The 16,685-nt window shown below is 34.5% G+C and overlaps 3 long non-coding RNA genes across 5 annotated transcripts; 1 reads left to right on the top strand and 2 right to left on the bottom strand.

The window, feature by feature from the left end:
* Nucleotides 1-1,000: 1,000 nt before the first annotated feature.
* On the bottom strand, nucleotides 1,001-14,581 carry LOC107045000. 2 transcript variants are annotated; one of them, XR_001461399.1, is made up of 4 exons: nucleotides 14,451-14,581; nucleotides 13,466-13,777; nucleotides 2,016-2,179; nucleotides 1,001-1,175 (listed from the first exon to the last, which is right to left on the bottom strand). It is a non-coding gene; the product is annotated as an uncharacterized LOC107045000 (long non-coding RNA). The 2 variants fall into 2 exon arrangements; XR_001461398.1 differs by lacking the exons at nucleotides 13,466-13,777; nucleotides 14,451-14,581 and adding an exon at nucleotides 8,768-8,838.
* Nucleotides 9,187-11,765, bottom strand: LOC107045001. The gene is made up of 3 exons (XR_001461400.1): nucleotides 11,680-11,765; nucleotides 11,570-11,608; nucleotides 9,187-9,408 (listed from the first exon to the last, which is right to left on the bottom strand). It is a non-coding gene; the product is annotated as an uncharacterized LOC107045001 (long non-coding RNA).
* LOC107044999 lies at nucleotides 9,319-11,595 on the top strand. 2 transcript variants are annotated; one of them, XR_001461397.2, is made up of 4 exons: nucleotides 9,319-9,489; nucleotides 9,573-9,887; nucleotides 11,050-11,092; nucleotides 11,173-11,595. It is a non-coding gene; the product is annotated as an uncharacterized LOC107044999 (long non-coding RNA). The 2 variants fall into 2 exon arrangements; XR_001461396.2 differs by having other exon boundaries at nucleotides 9,326-9,533; nucleotides 9,650-9,887.
* Nucleotides 14,582-16,685: the final 2,104 nt, after the last annotated feature.

Consider the following 16,685-nt stretch of genomic DNA (forward strand, 5'->3'; position numbering starts at 1 on the left):
GCAATACAGGAGGTTGGAAAGAGTTTCGATGGGGGGCGAAAAAGATGCAAATAGCAAAAATGGGGAGAAATATGCGAGAGAGAAAAATTTATTATGCTGAAACCATTCGGAAGCATACCATCAATTTATTGATAGCGAAGAAAGCATTGAAACATCACTCAGTGACATGCTCACGATCATATGCTCACTGCGTTCTGCTTGCTTCCTCAGCTGTCTCGATTTTTTTATGAAAAGGAAAATTATGTGATCAGATCACAATCGGTTAATACGTACGCAATCGAAATGCGCAATAGATTATCATACCCATCAAAGAAACAAATCGAATCCCTTTTTTCTCGTCTCGATAGCTGAAAATCAAAAACAAATGATAACAAAGCCTTGCTCTTTTAATCATAAGAGAGATCGATTAATACATAAATCGATTATCATATCGAAGAATAAAATCGATTCACTTTTTCTCGATAGATGAAAATCGAAAACAAAAGACAAAAGCCTTGCTCTTTTAATCATGAGGATCCATAACGCGCGCTGAGAATCTGTCTGATTACAAATACCATAGAAAAACATTAAGAAGCTATTTTCGTTTACCATAAAATATAAAAATTCAAAAAGAGTTAAAATTTAGAAAAAAAAAATCCGAACCGCAAGAAGAGGATGACATGACTATCATATGACAGGTCATATAATGCATTCGAATTTTCAAATCTGGAAATTTCATGCTATCATCGGAAGTCAGCTGCACTCTGAAGTAACTCGATTGATTAGATTTGTTTCGCACAAATTCAAATTCAATTCAAATTCTCGTACATTCAAAACCAATTAAAATCTCTGTAATTTGATCTCACTCATATAAAACTTTTATGGACATACATCGCAATATTTCCATCATTTCCAATTTATCATTCATTGTATCAATTAGTATATCATCAAATCATAAATAATTCATAAAATCAAAAATCAAAGTCATCTTTCTCATCGACAAATCATCACCATCATCATTATTATTATCATCAACATCATCATCATAATTATCCCATCAATATCATCAATTTCTTCAATAAATCACCACATTCATCGATACAAATTGATTATTCCGCCAGCAAAGGAAAACTCTCCGGTGGGTTGATAACAAGATAAACTCGACACCTCCTTCACGTATTTGCTTCAAACCCGGTCTGAAAAAAGGAGAAGAATAAAAATCACATGAGAATATGTTTTATTCAATGGAAAAATATTTTTCCAATATTTAAGAACAATTGATTTCTAACAACATCAATTGCAGCTAATTTTCGTCTCTGTCCTTGTCTTTCTCATAGGGGAAAAAAAAGCTGTAGAAAATGAAATGAAGCAAATCATGTTTAATTGTCAAAAAAATCGTCTAACCAAGTGATGCGATATAAATGAATCAAATCTCGTTTTGATGTTGGAGAATTGGAGAAATATTTGAACGTTTAATAAAGTAGGCAATTCTACTCTACGATTCACGAGTAATTTTTTTCCCTTTTCTTTTCTCTTCTCTTTACGTAGTTCACGACTACCGACTTCTTTTTCCAACTGAAAAAGAAGCTAACGGATGTATGTAAACACATATAAAACTCGATAACATCAAGATTATTTATTGTTTTACTGTACTTTTTTATTATATACGTCAAAGGATTTATGTTGAAAGAAATCTATTTACATAATTTCCACCAGGAAGACAACGAAATATCACTGCAGTTATTCACTGCAGTTATTAATAATAATCCATCAGGATGAAAACGAAATGTCACTGTAGTATTAATAATAAAAACCTCTTAATTTTAACGCAATTTTCTCTTCTTTATTCATTAATAATTTTAAAGTCTGGATTGAAAGGCCAACATTCTCCAATACTGGGAAACCAAAAAGAATCTGATGCCAGAATTATATAAGCTGGCCACTGTAGTTCACGCTGCGCCAGCAACGCAAGTAAGCGTAGAACGCTTGTTCTCAGGTGTACGATTCATATATTCATCATTAAGAGAGAATCTCACGGGACAGATCCTGAACGATATCATGATTGTCCGATGTAATCATCAAAACACCAAAAGACTTCCAGTATCTGCTAGCAAGTCAAGCCATCGACGTCAACGGAGAGCAACTGAGAGTGATAATAGTCCATCCTCTGGATCTTCAAACGCGAGTACTCCCACTGAATCTGGAATGAGTTTTGCTGAGGTAATCACTCAGAGAATTGAAACTGACGGGGGACTCTTTTCTCCTATTTGTAGGCGTACAGTACGTTTTTCCGATTTTTGAAAATTCCAATAATGTTAATTTTTATCTTAGTTGTTAGTGTCATCGTTATTACTGTTTTTCCCATTGTGACTGTCATGCTTTACTCCATAATGATTGTTATGACTAGGGCCGGAGACATCTTTCTCCAAAAAATCTGGTAACAAAGTTGCTAGGCAACATACGCTGGCAATCCATCGGCCACACGTAGGCAGTGTACGTTGCCTACCAACTTTGTTACCAGACTTTTCAGAGAATGAAGTCTTCGGCCCTAATTATGACCACTATGATTAATTTTATAATTATTTCGTAACTTCCGACCAAGGAAAAAGTTGATGTAGTTTGAATCATATATTTCACGAGAAAAGAAACATGTGACAGTAGATTTCTATTATTCTTGTATTACACGTGGTATCAAACAATAAATCATATGATTCTATTTACTCGTAGTTGTTAGATAATTCTTTTGTTTATTACAAAAGTCATAATCGTTATTCAACTGTAAATTATATATAGAAAAATGAATCCACTTTTTCTTATTAACCAATCATATGGTTGAAAAATAACATGATTCCTACTTAGAAAGTCTTGCAAAAAATCCATGTTGGAATTGTGTTTACTTGATTTTCAGTGATTTTTTTGCTCGTCGTTCCTGATCGGCACTTCAACAATCATTTATTAATCAATCAAAAAGATGATTACCATTCCCCAAATTTCAGAACTTGAGAAACATGCATTTTAGTAAATAAACGCAAGAATAGTCCTTTGCGGGGAAAAGGCATATTATAAAAGAAAACGGAATCCAGTTCGGAAAAATTGATCATCATACAAAAAAAATCCTCAAAGAATATATCTTATAGACTACAATTCAAATAAGCTTTATTTTTTTCGTTTTGTTTCATTTTGCCGGTACGTTTCGGAAATATTCAATTGTTCAACAATTGCGCAGAGGTGACACTGACTGAAACTTAGTTGCAAAATGAAAAAAAAAAACAATTAGCGGAAGTCGATCCAATCATAGTCTATTGAATATATTTTTTCTAAATTTTTAGGGTGCCTGTACCATTGTTGAAAACAATTAAATATAATTTGTTGAGAATAAAATATCAGCAATTATTCATTTTTCTGAAATCGATGTCATTTTCCAAGACAATTCGCCTCTTCCCATTGGAAAACTATTCCAGTATTTTCCCATAAAATACAGACGTCCTTAGTTATGAACCTTTGACAGAACCGTAAACAGCATTTTCCCCACACCTGCACGGAAAGTTGTAACTTTCCTCCCTGATGAGCGGGAGGAAAGTGAGCACTTTCCGCCCTAAGGTGGAAAGTTGCTCCCTTGGGCAGAAAGTACTGATTACTTTCCGCCCAAGGGCGGAAAGCCAGTACTTTCTACCCTCGGGAGCAACTTTCCATCCTCGGGTGGAAAGTACTCGCTTTCCTCCCGCTCCTCAGGAAGCAAAATACCAACTTCCCTTCGCAGATGTACGGAAAAATCGTATGTGCACCCCGGGCGGGAAAACATGACTTTCCGCCCTAGGTGCACAATATACTATTTTCAAAAAGTATTTGTTGGAAAAATAATCGGCAACGATAAACGAAAAAAATTATGGAAAGTCACGGAAAATATATTTTATAGACTAAATGTTTTCTAAATCATCACAACGTTTAATCATTTCCTTTCCAAACAGACTAATTTGTTCTTAGAACGAAGTGAATAGTTATCAATCTCTGTTCGCTTTGTCCATTTTTCTGCAATAAGTCCCCTCAAAAAGTCTCATATAGTGATTCTCATATTTTCCGATAAATGCATATTTTTTAATTATACTAACACCGTCGCGGCCGCAAGCGGCCGCGACGTTGATGCTATTGCTCATGAAAATGATCATGAAAATGCGCTTTGTTCATTTGAATATGAATGTAATGTGGAATGAAGGGTGCCATGGACGTTAGAATCACTCTCAAACTGATGAATTTTTCAAAACCTTACTTAATAGATTCTGATGATTTCATCGATTCATTTCACCAATTTATATTCAAATTCAGTTGGGATAGCAAGAAATTGAAATCTTCTTGTTGTTTTCTCAAATTAAAGATGTGTAGTTTATTTCCTAAATGGTGAGATCCGATGAAAATCGATTCCAACAGATTCTTGTTTCCATTCTCTATTTTCTCTAAAATCGTATCGCAAATTTCTTTGTTATCTATTGAATAACGCCGCCAAGGCTGCGATGTTGATGCACTGTCATTATTCCTTTTCTCATCTTGGCGTGGACACGTCTATGTTTTCGTTATGAGGTATCTTGTGGAATTGAGTATAAGCCTTAGCGGAATCACATCATATCCTTCGTTTCATCGGCCAATATTCAATAAACTGATATTAAAACATGTAAAACATGTAACTGTACATATATGCTTATTCAAATAAATATGTATGAGAAAAAACTATGAAGTTCATGAGAGAAAAACAAAAACCATAGACGTATCCACGTAAAAGTACACCTGTATCAACAATACAGAGACTTGTGAATTTTTTACATTCTTTGTATTTCTTTCAAAAATTAATGATTCATCATTTTCTTATTATACTGAGTATTAAGATTACTATGTAAGCAATTCTTCTGAGTTCATCATTTCTTCGATGCCAATATTTCAATAAGCGATTCACTATTTCTAAATTCCTGTGCTCACTGAATGAGGTTGTAACTATGGATATTATCAAAATTCTATTCAGAGTACAAAATAATAATACCCACAACCCAGAATTTTTTAGCCTTCTTTCCCTTCATTCCTCTTTACTCCTTTATGAAAGCATTCAATTATTTTTCAAAATTCGGAGTACCTACTCCTCGCATTCACGATTTTCTTCACAATTTTATTATTTGACGATGGCATAAACTTTAAACTTTGATGAATGCTCTGAAATTTTGTAAAATATCCCACGAAATCCTGAATTTTTGTCTAAACTTGAAAATTTTTGTGGAATTGTTGAGAAAATTCAAGGAATTGATCAAATTTTTCAAATTGTGTTCTTATTGCTTATATTAATCAATCGGAGTGCCATGGTTAGGATTACATGACTCCTCCATATTAGTTTTATTCGAAAAATTCCCCCTTTGTCTATCAATTGTTCTTTCCTTATTGGTTCACAAATAATTTACCGTTTGAGAGATACCGAAAATTTTTTCAAAATCTCGAAAACTCGTGGAGAATTCAATTTTTTTAGGCGAAAACCTCGTAATTGCTTTAAATTGAAAAAACCGCGAATCATGTTACATTCAGATAGAAACCGAAGATTCTGATTTTTTAAAGAACCTGCCAACTTCCTCGAAGTTTCTTTAATTCATTCCTTATTCGTCTTTTCAAAATAATAGTTATTAATGTTCAAAAATCTTCTCTCAATGAGTGCTTATATCAGAAATTAGACAAACTTCAAAATTTTCATATTAAGGGTTCAGTCTTAACAGTTTCGGTTTTGAATTATCTCAGTCAAGCTGAAGGGTTCCATTCTCATATTTATGTCGATAGTCCTTTCCTTATACCCCTTTTTTTATCACATTGCACATTTCTATTTTCAATTCATTGTTCATAATCATACTCATTGCAAAAACAATACAACTGATGAAAAAAATGTCCTAATTTATTAGCTCCTAAATTTTTATATTNGTTTACAAAAATAAAATTAATGTCAAAATAATTGTATTTTTAGAAGTGAGAACCATTCCATTATTCATTCTTAAGAAGGGAATCTTGAAAATTGCAAATATTTTCGGAATTTTGTTCGAAAAACGGTAATTATCGATTCCTTTTTTTCGAGCTCTTTCTAGCTAATTCAATTGAGGAATTGGTGATTTCTAAATTCAAGTTATAACTCCGCTTTGTNCCTCAAACATAATTTAGAGAGTAAATTGGTGGTGTTCAATGTTTACTGATCTTCTGGTAGAAGTACATGCTAACACTGTTATCATTTTCCATTAGATCACTCAGTAATGCATCACTCCATGTTTGAAGTAGTATATTAAAAATTGAAAATGAAAATGACAGTTTGGCTTCTGCTCCATCCTTTTTCGTGAATCTTCATGAGAATTGTGAAATTCATCTTAATGATTCAGATGATATGATATGAATATAATCATTCTTGCTCTTTGCCATTATGGAGTCTTTAATCGCTATTTTTTATTCGTAATAGAATTTTTTAATTTGGGTATTATTATTATTTTTTACTGTGTTGCATTCAGATTCTCCTATACTTAACAATTAAAATTGTAAGATAATTTCATAACTCTATCCATTGATTCTAATCAGCTTGGTTTGGAGGAAACCTCAATAAACGCAACATTAAGAAAGTTGAATGATTCTATTTTCTTCTGACTTAAATTGATTGGAAAATTCTAATTGCTTCATTAATAAAAAATGCAGAGTACTTAGATATAGGATATTCATGTACTGCATAATAATTCAAGTAACCTGAAAGTTTTGATTTTCATATTGCTAGAATTTACTTTTACCTTTCAATTAATTAAAACACTCCTAAAAATGACTACTTAATGATCCCTGAAATTTTAATTCTTTTTTCCATTATCTCCATTAGTAAAATTGCTCTTTGCTCATAATTATGGGGAACCATTTCAAAAATATAGAAAAATAATAGGAAGACGTCTTTTTGGTGTAAATTAATAAGATGATTGAAAAATCGAGATTTTCGGAGACCATGAGCCCTTTTTTTTAGAATCATTCAATGATAATGAATATTTCATTCCAAGAATAATTTTTCCTAAATTGTAACAGATTTTCTCTACTCCCAGAATTTTACAAAAATAAATTTAATGTCAAAATAATTGTATTTTTAGAAGTGAGAACCATTCCATTATTCATTCTTAAGAAGGGAATCTTGAAAATTGCAAATATTTTCGGAATTTTGTTCGAAAAACGGTAATTATCGATTCCTTTTTTTCGAGCTCTTTCTAGCTAATTCAATTGAGGAATTGGTGATTTCTAAATTCAAGTTATAACTCCGCTTTGTAATTCTCGCGCGCTGTTCTAAATAGCCCCATCGCATCGTCATGAAACGTCTCTTGTGGACTCGCCAAAAATTCTCCGGTGCGCCATGACACTTCGCGTCACTGTGCCATGAGCATGCGCAATGCGCATTTGTGGAGGCCGCCGTGACAGTGCTCTTTTTTACGATAGGATAATTTTGAATAAAATAACACTTACCACTTTTGTTGATAACAAAAATTGTTTGGCAACTAAGAGTCAACATCCTGNACACTTACCACTTTTGTTGATAACAAAAATTGTTTGGCAACTAAGAGTCAACATCTCACTGAATAATGAACACAAATAACGGCAAATATGTACTCTAACATTCATTTTTCCCCAATTGGGGCATCGTGTATGTTTGTTTTTTCCAACAAATGATTTTGGTGAAAAGAAAAAAATTAGGTCTCGATAAATTGCAAATTAAAAAGTGTATTGCATAATAGAAAAAAAGGTATGGAAAGGGAAATGATGGGAGCGCTCTTGCGCCATTTCGCTCCCACTTTTGCTCTTTGCAAGAGCGATCCCGATATTTCACTCTTCTTTTCACTCTTTGCAAGAGCGCTCCCGACATTTCGCTCTTCTTTTCACTCTTTGAAAGAGCGCTCCCGACATTTCGCTCTTCTTTTCACTCTTTGAAAGAGCGCTCATTGAAAGAGCACTCTTTGGCCAAAAAGTGGAGCGGGAGCGGGAGCGCACTTTCAGTCCCTGATAGTATTAACTTCTGCCTAAAACTTTGAANGAAAGGGAAATGATGGGAGCGCTCTTGCGCCATTTCGCTCCCACTTTTGCTCTTTGCAAGAGCGATCCCGATATTTCACTCTTCTTTTCACTCTTTGCAAGAGCGCTCCCGACATTTCGCTCTTCTTTTCACTCTTTGAAAGAGCGCTCCCGACATTTCGCTCTTCTTTTCACTCTTTGAAAGATCGCTCCCGCCGTTTCACTCTTCTTTTCACTCTTTGAAAGAGCGCTCCCGACATTTCGCTCTTCTTTTCACTCTTTGAAAGATCGCTCCCGCCGTTTCACTCTTCTTTTCACTCTTTGAAAGAGCGCTCCCGACATTTCGCTCTTCTTTTCACTCTTTGAAAGATCGCTCCCGCCGTTTCACTCTTCTTTTCACTCTTTGAAAGAGCGCTCCCGACATTTCGCTCTTCTTTTCACTCTTTGAAAGATCGCTCCCGCCGTTTCACTCTTCTTTTCACTCTTTGAAAGAGCGCTCCCGACATTTCGCTCTTCTTTTCACTCTTTGAAAGATCGCTCCCGCCGTTTCACTCTTCTTTTCACTCTTTGAAAGAGCGCTCCCGACATTTCACTCTTCTTTTCACTCTTTGCAAGAGCGCTCTTTGAAAGAGCACTCTTTGGCCAAAGAGTGGAGTGGGAGCGGGAGCACACTCTCAGTCCCTGATTAAAATACACATCGATATTTCTTCTCTCCCATAATATTCTCACACTCCTATAATAATATTCTCACACTTTTTTCCGTGGGAATTTCTTTTCGTATTTTTCCTCGGCTAACTTCTGACAAAAACAACTGAGAGAAACTGTCACCACAATCGATTGGTATACAATCGATTATTTTCGTCATTCATCGAGAAAAAAACAAATCGATTTATTTTTTCTCGATAACTGAAAAACAAATACAAAACGCCTTGCTCCTTTAATCATAAGGACTCTTGATGTGCCACGCGCGTTTCTGTCATTATGATCTTAGTGGGACTTCTCCATTAAAAAATGATATGACAGGGAGAATAAAACATGTTCTTGTGAAAAGAATAATCACTTCTGAAGTGAAATATCTTCTCGGGATATTGGACGTTCCAAATGATAAGAATGATTAATTTTTCACACTTTTTATTCTTTTGCTTATTCGATCATCGACTCATACCTGCTCTATGATTGAACGAAGAATTTCTAAAAAAAAAATCTCCGATGACACCTCTAGCACATGTACAGGGTGACAAATAAGTATAGGTGAAAACTTTTCCCCTATATTTCCTTCTCCACTTTATGACTAGGGATCGGGTTGTTGTAGGTTAAAACTTGGAGCCTGGCAAACTCTGTTGGGACACTCCGGGGTCAGGTTCATATTCCCCAAAATGAGTGAGCTTATTACTGTCAAAGAAAAAATGTATCTCATTGAGTGCTATTATTCCCGAGGATAAAATTACACAAATGTGTATAGAGGCTTTCGTAGTAAGTTTGGTAGTCAGAATTGAGAGTGAAACCACTTTTAAACGGTAGGAATTTTTTAGTTCTCCTGTAAAAATTTTTTTTAGGTTAATCCCCAATAAATTTTTTGAGTCAATGTGTTCTTTTTTATACGCCTCTGTCGCATTGCTTGACGCGCCATCAGGCGGCAGAAAAGTACGGCACAGAGGTGCGCATCAGTTGGGCCCGCATGACTTTGTGTATGTAATACGGCATTTTTTAATCGTTGAAATGGATAAAATTGTGGGTTCTAACCGAATGTGTAGCGTTGTCGGATGTCACAATACTAAAGCTAAGAATCCAGAATTAAAATTTTATCGATTTCCGAGGAGAAAGTATGAAAAAGAACGAAAGGAAAAATGGATTGCAGCTGTCAAACGCATGTAAGTGAAATTATTCCTTATTTCAAAAATTAATTTGTCAACATCCTAATGGTTATTGATTGTTCACATATAATTGAAAATGAGTATATTTGGCACATTCTACCAATTATCGACCAACGATCCAGCGTGTAATTTTTTATTTGACACAAAATTTTTCCACTTTTCAGGGACAGTGAAAAACGTCTTCTGAACTTTTAGCTTTTTATCTGGTCCAGTCCACGAGAACACCTATATCCAGTGTTTGCCTGATAAGATTTTAATTAATTTTTCACGTATATTGAGTGAGTTTTACTCGAAAAATACATAGATGCTTTTTTCAAGAAAAATGGTAGAAGTTTGGTGAAAAAAATGCAAATGCTCTAACACCATATTATAATGATCTAAAATGACATTTTGTGTCAAATTTCGGTGGTTTCCTACCTGGCATCCAGAAAATTAATATTTTTTTTTTTATCAGAAAATATGGGTTTCTGGCAAGAAGATATTAAAATTTTGCGCTGTGCTAAGCATTAGGACACGCACAATCAAATTTTGAATTGCAAACATTTTCAAAAATTTTGAAGTACGTGAAAATTGTAAGTAAATTTTTGGTTTGAATGTAACTTCTAGACTTTTGTGTACATAACCAAAATTTAAACAGGAAATCTTTTTAAAAGTATCCACGAAATCTGGAAGTTTGAAAATTTTTGAAGTTCAAAATTTGATTCCACATGTCCTAATACTCAGCACACCTTGAAATTTCAATAAATTTTTGCCAGAAACCCATATTCCCATATAAAAATATAAAAAATTCTAATTTTCTAGGCGCGAGTTAAAAAACCAACGAAATTTGCCACAAAAATCGACCATTTTAGTATATCGCCAGAGCATTCGTAGGTTTTTTTTTTCCGAAAATTGAATCTTTGAACAATAATCAATTAATTAGTTGAAATTTTTATAGGAAAATAGTAAATATGAGTGGTTTTTTAGTAGACTGCATGAGATAGAAGGCTAAAAATGTAGGAGGAGACTGCTTTTTTCAATGTTTCTAAAGAGTGGCAAAATTTTCACTCAACTAAAAAATTACAAACTGGATCGTTCATCAGTAATTGGTGGAATGTGTCATTAATAGTTGTGTAATTATTTCATACGTGAAAATCTGAGTTTCAAAATAATTTCCCAGAAATCCGGATGGTACGCCTTGGATTGCAAGCGCGGAGGCACGAGTATGTAGTACACATTTCGTTGGTGGTAAAAAATCAGAAAATATGCACGAGCCAGCTTATATTCCATCAATTTTTTCTAGTATTTATGGACGGAAACCACCGGATGAACGGAGAGCTGCACGTTTGCAAAATCGAAATACCAACAAATCAATAAACAACCAAATCAATTGTTATTTTCTTAAGATGCCTACCTCCACTTTGACATTATACTTATCCTAATTAACTTTGACTTGAGATCGCACACTACCATAAATGGTTCGATTTTTTCCATCAATTTCTTCTCGAACATCTCCCACAAAAAGACTTTTGAAAAGTCCTTTACCTGCTTTAAATAAGTAACGAAACCTTAGATAATTTTGAATATTCATCAATGGATTTACCTATTTATGTTTTCAACATATAAGATCTACGAAACATTGACAAAAATATTCGGGATAATGTTATTTAATAATGAATACCCAAATAAAAATAACTCACCCTTTGAGAGTGATTTTTTGCGTAAACGGTCGATACGCTCTGAAAACCACAAGAGATAATCACATTTCTCATATTTATTATTTATTTAGTCCTAAATATTCAGTGCACACCTTTTCTGTAATTATTTTCATTACAAAATAATGAAAACAATCAGAACTCCGTACAGCTGTCAACTTCAGCACACCCCAGTGTTTAAATTTTTCACCACTACGCGGCGCTTTCCACGGAATCGGAAGGTGCGACAGAGGCGTATAGGGTAATTGATAATTTTGTTAACTATGATACCCTGCAGGATCGTCGCCATGATCTTCCAGGTCCATCTTATACAGTAACGACGGAAGAAGTAGTGGACAAGGTGGAAAAACATTTTAAAAATCATCGAATTGATTCAATACGTAAGGCGGCTGTGAAGTTAGAATTGAACCGAGAGACCCTACGTTTGATGCGGTAGGGTTATACGCAAATATTTAAAAATTGCTGAAATCGAAGCCAATCGAATTATTTTCACGGATAAAGCTCATTTCTACCTTAATAGTTACGTGAATAAACAAAATTATCGATTTTGGGGGAGTGAAAATCCACATTCATCAGTAGCAAAACCGCTCCACCCTACTAAAGTTACAGTTTGGACAGCTCTGTCGATCAAACAAATACATGTGGAAATCTTGGAAGGGACCATTACAGGGGAGAGTTACCGAGAAATGTTGGAAACCAAATTTTATCCATTCGCTAAGAAAAAAGGATTGGTGAAAGATTTCCATTTTATGCAACATGGTGCAACACCTCATCGAACTGATGATGTGTTTGCTGCATTGCACAAAGTATATGGTGATCGCGGCATCGGCTTAGGGTATCCTCGCTTCGCCCGAGCAGGGATGGAATGGTCACCATACTCACCGCATTTGAACCCGTGTGATTTTTTCTTGTAGGGTTATCTCAAAGACTTCTGCTACGCGGACAATCCTCAGACAAAAGAGGCTCTGATAAGCGCTATCCAGAAGGGTGTTTCTAATATTTCTGAAGCTAAAATTGAAGAAGTCTTTCATAGTTTTTAGAAACGCCTTGACTATTGCGCAAATTCTGATGGAGGACACTTCGAGAGTATTTCCCATTAGTCATATGTCCGCGAATGTGTTTGATCAATTCTTTCACCGTGTGAATTTTTATTTTTAATACAATGAAATGCAACTCTAACTAATTGCAAATAAATTTGCAAAGTCTATTGTGTCTACAAACATGATGGTCCTTCCTTTCCTACATCAATCAACAAAACTATGATAGTTTAATTTTCACCTATTGCCATTTGTCACCNGTGTTTCTAATATTTCTGAAGCTAAAATTGAAGAAGTCTTTCATAGTTTTTAGAAACGCCTTGACTATTGCGCAAATTCTGATGGAGGACACTTCGAGAGTATTTCCCATTAGTCATATGTCCGCGAATGTGTTTGATCAATTCTTTCACCGTGTGAATTTTTATTTTTAATACAATGAAATGCAACTCTAACTAATTGCAAATAAATTTGCAAAGTCTATTGTGTCTACAAACATGATGGTCCTTCCTTTCCTACATCAATCAACAAAACTATGATAGTTTAATTTTCACCTATTGCCATTTGTCACCCTGTACATACCAGACGTCATCGTGAATAGTTTATTGTTTGAAAATCAAATTGTAGGAAATAGGCATGGGCCCTCGGTCACCTGAATAGCTTCATCAAATTCTTCAATTCACAAATAGCATGATTATTTGTAATTTTTCATTGATATTCAGAGTCAATTCATGAAAATTACGGACAAATGGGAAAAACACATCTCTAATGATAATTGTGCGTACACAGATTATCACACTGGGGCGTTGATTTGATTCCGCAGTAAAGGAGTTGCCAATATACTTACCATATCGATAATTGCCACTCATATTTTCCGGCAACGAAGACGGTGCAATGGAAAATTGGGCGATAAAGAAAAAGAAGTATTTCAGAAGCGGGAAGGGTATTCTGCGATATTCCTACGGGGCTTGGTGGCGTTGCTCCTGTTGTATCCCACACTCTCGTTCAATCTCCTTCACGGTGATATATTACCTATATCGTTCAATACACCACTATCACCGAAAAACGTAACGTGAAGAGATGATGTAAGAGCAGTGTGTCTGTGTAATTGGCGGTCTACTTCCAGGAAGAAACGGTCCTACTATCCAGAGATACAAATCTATACATTCCAAGAGTATTTTATTTAGTTTCCACCACCTTAGCTAATTCACGGGAGGGTGACTAGACATTTGAGATAAACAAGATAATAACGTCAAAAAGGTTAATGACATGGCATATACTGGAAAATACTTAATTTCTCCATTCTAAGAAATGGTCTTTCTTGGAATGAGTTCATTCATCAATTGGTATTTGAGTTGGCTTATTATTTGAAAGAATTGAAAACCTTGTTTTATCTTCCGACTCTTCCAAGAAATTGGTATCTTTTGTTGGAAGAGAAGAGAAGTCCCTTACGGATAAGAAAGCATCTTGTTTCCTTTTAATGAGATTTTTGGGTGTCTGTAAGACGATACACGGAGAGAAATTTTTTATGAAAATTCGAGTATGAATACTGGCAAAAATCTCAACCTACCGTCTATGAAAAACTCTAGCGTTGTTAAGGTAAAATTTCTAGGTTTTTCTGGTAAAATTGATGCGGATTGCAGTGAAAAATTTATTCAAGCACGAGAACAATTGACGTGCTACTCAATAAAATTTTCAATGGCAGCCTTGGGGTTTTTCCCTGGCCGTCACTTTGAGCCCCTTTTACCATGCTAGCACTAGAATTTTTCTAGAAAATTTATCTCCGTGCAGTCCATTATTCTCCTCTTGATAGCATTGGTCCTAGAACTTACGACTACAGATCACACGTCAGTGATCAAGCGAGAAGTATTGTCTGAGCTAGGAAGCAAGAAGAGTGCCATACACTGGGATATGTATAACGAAGAACCGTACAAAACTATGAATCTTGTTGGATATGGATGCTAGGAACTACCACTGTATATAGTGTGACGCGTGAGACAGCTGCGTGGATCGATAGGCAAATTGACTGGAATTGCATGTTTAAAAATGAAAGAAGCGCCTCGTGTGTACGAGAGCCCAACGAGTGAAATTCAAAAAAGTTAAAAAAAAAATTTGTCGCACACGTGCGATGATATCTATCCAATCTCAATTCCTGGAATCACGATCTACACTGTGTAATGCACTTGGTCTAACACTTTTTCTTAATACTTATTTTACTGAATAATTGACTGAAAATGGAGATGAGCCGACGGCATTTCATTGATTTTGTGAATAAAATGAAGCAATGGATGTGAGCGAATTCGCCAATTCTGTATATAAAGGATGGCCTTCAAATTTTGAAAGTTTTTTCAATTTTTTTATCGAAAAGTATAGTTGAAAATAAGCTATCAGTTATTGAAAAAAATTTTTTTTCTTCTAAAAACTTTTTTTTAAATTGTAATTATCATCTACTATAAAAAAAAATGAAAACCATTTTCGAGGCAAATATCGTTATTAAAAACTCAAAAAGTTTTTTTTTCATCGTAAAGTTCAGAAAATATCCTAAACAACACCTATTTTCAATTCTTTCGCTTTAAAGAATTCAAAGGTGAAATAGAGAGAAAAATACAATTTAGTCCCCCCACAAACTTAGTTTTCAAAAATATCTAGGAATTTTAAGAAGATAGACAAATGTTTGTAAAATTTTTTTTGTAGAACAGAATGAGATCTACAGAAAAAAACTCTCGCGAAAAGTTTTCCATCTAGCGCAGTTTCAACAATATTTATAAAAAAATGATTTTCAAATTTAGTTCTCAATTAGTTTTTCACAAGATCTCAGGATCAAAGCAAAATAGCACTTTTTGGTAAAGATTTTTCTTGTGGTATATAAGACGAAATCTACAAAAATATCTCTTGCATTCCGAGATATCGCCTAAAGAGTAATTTTCGGATTACAATGATACATCTTGTTCTATTCTTTCACTACTGATTGAATCCATTCAATTATCACTGTAATAATAGCTCGCAATAATAACTTTGCGAGGACAAATTTCCTATTTCCCAGTCTATTTCCTTAATAGTTATAATTAACTGAATGCTGTTTTGTTTGTGGTTTGGAAAGGAATTATTTCAATGATATTCATGTTTATGAGATATTGAGCATAGATTCAGAGACATGAGATGAAAACCATAACGCAACACAGAAATTAAGAAAGGACATAAACAAAAACTAGAAAAATTTCAGCGTACCACACTGATGAAATCTTTCAAGTATCTAGTCCCATTAGTTTCACAAGGGGACGATTCGGATGGGTTTCTCATTGATTTACTATCATTTCAACACAAAAATCATAAAAGTCTTATAAAAATTATTGTCGGTGCATTAATAGTGCTTTAATACTAAAAATAGTGGATCCCTGTTTACAAAGCCTACTATTATCCAATGATGGGCAAAACTGAATACACTTTCATCTTTTTTTTTTTTTTTTTATTGTTATTTCACATCGCTTCGACCCGGTTAGGGTATACTGCGATAATGATCAAGACTTTAAATGGTTAGATCACACCATTCTACCTGGCCGGGATTTGAACTTGGAACCTTTCGTATGTGAGGCAACGAACTCACCCACTGCGCCAAAAGCCACCGGGTTACTTTCATCTTTGTATCCGCATGACCCTCAAGTTTTTAATCTTGTGAACCTATTTTGTCACCCTACTTTGACTGAAGATTTAGAAGTTCCATGAAATTCCTCATCGTCTGAAACACCCTTTTTTTAGTTCAAAAAATTTTGAATCTTATGACCCTGAAATCCTCATAACAATAAAATTTTGACCTTTATGATCCTTATGACTAAAATTTTATTCCAGATCTCGACATGGCATGCCATTTCCTATCCCTTAAGAGTCTTCTTTTTTGGTTCAAAAAGTTCAATCTTTATGATCCTGAAATTTTAATTTTTTGACCCTTATGACCCTAAAATTTGATTGTCCATTTGGACGTTTCATGCTATTTCCTGATGTTTGAGACATCCTTTTTTTCGTCCCTAGGGAGCAAATAGCCACCTAACAGCCACCTAATTAGGTGGCTG

Source organism: Diachasma alloeum, unplaced genomic scaffold, assembly GCF_001412515.2.
Source record: "Diachasma alloeum isolate Michigan unplaced genomic scaffold, Dall2.0 Dall_scaffold_00859, whole genome shotgun sequence".
In the NCBI taxonomy this organism is placed as follows: Eukaryota; Metazoa; Arthropoda; class Insecta; order Hymenoptera; family Braconidae; genus Diachasma; species Diachasma alloeum.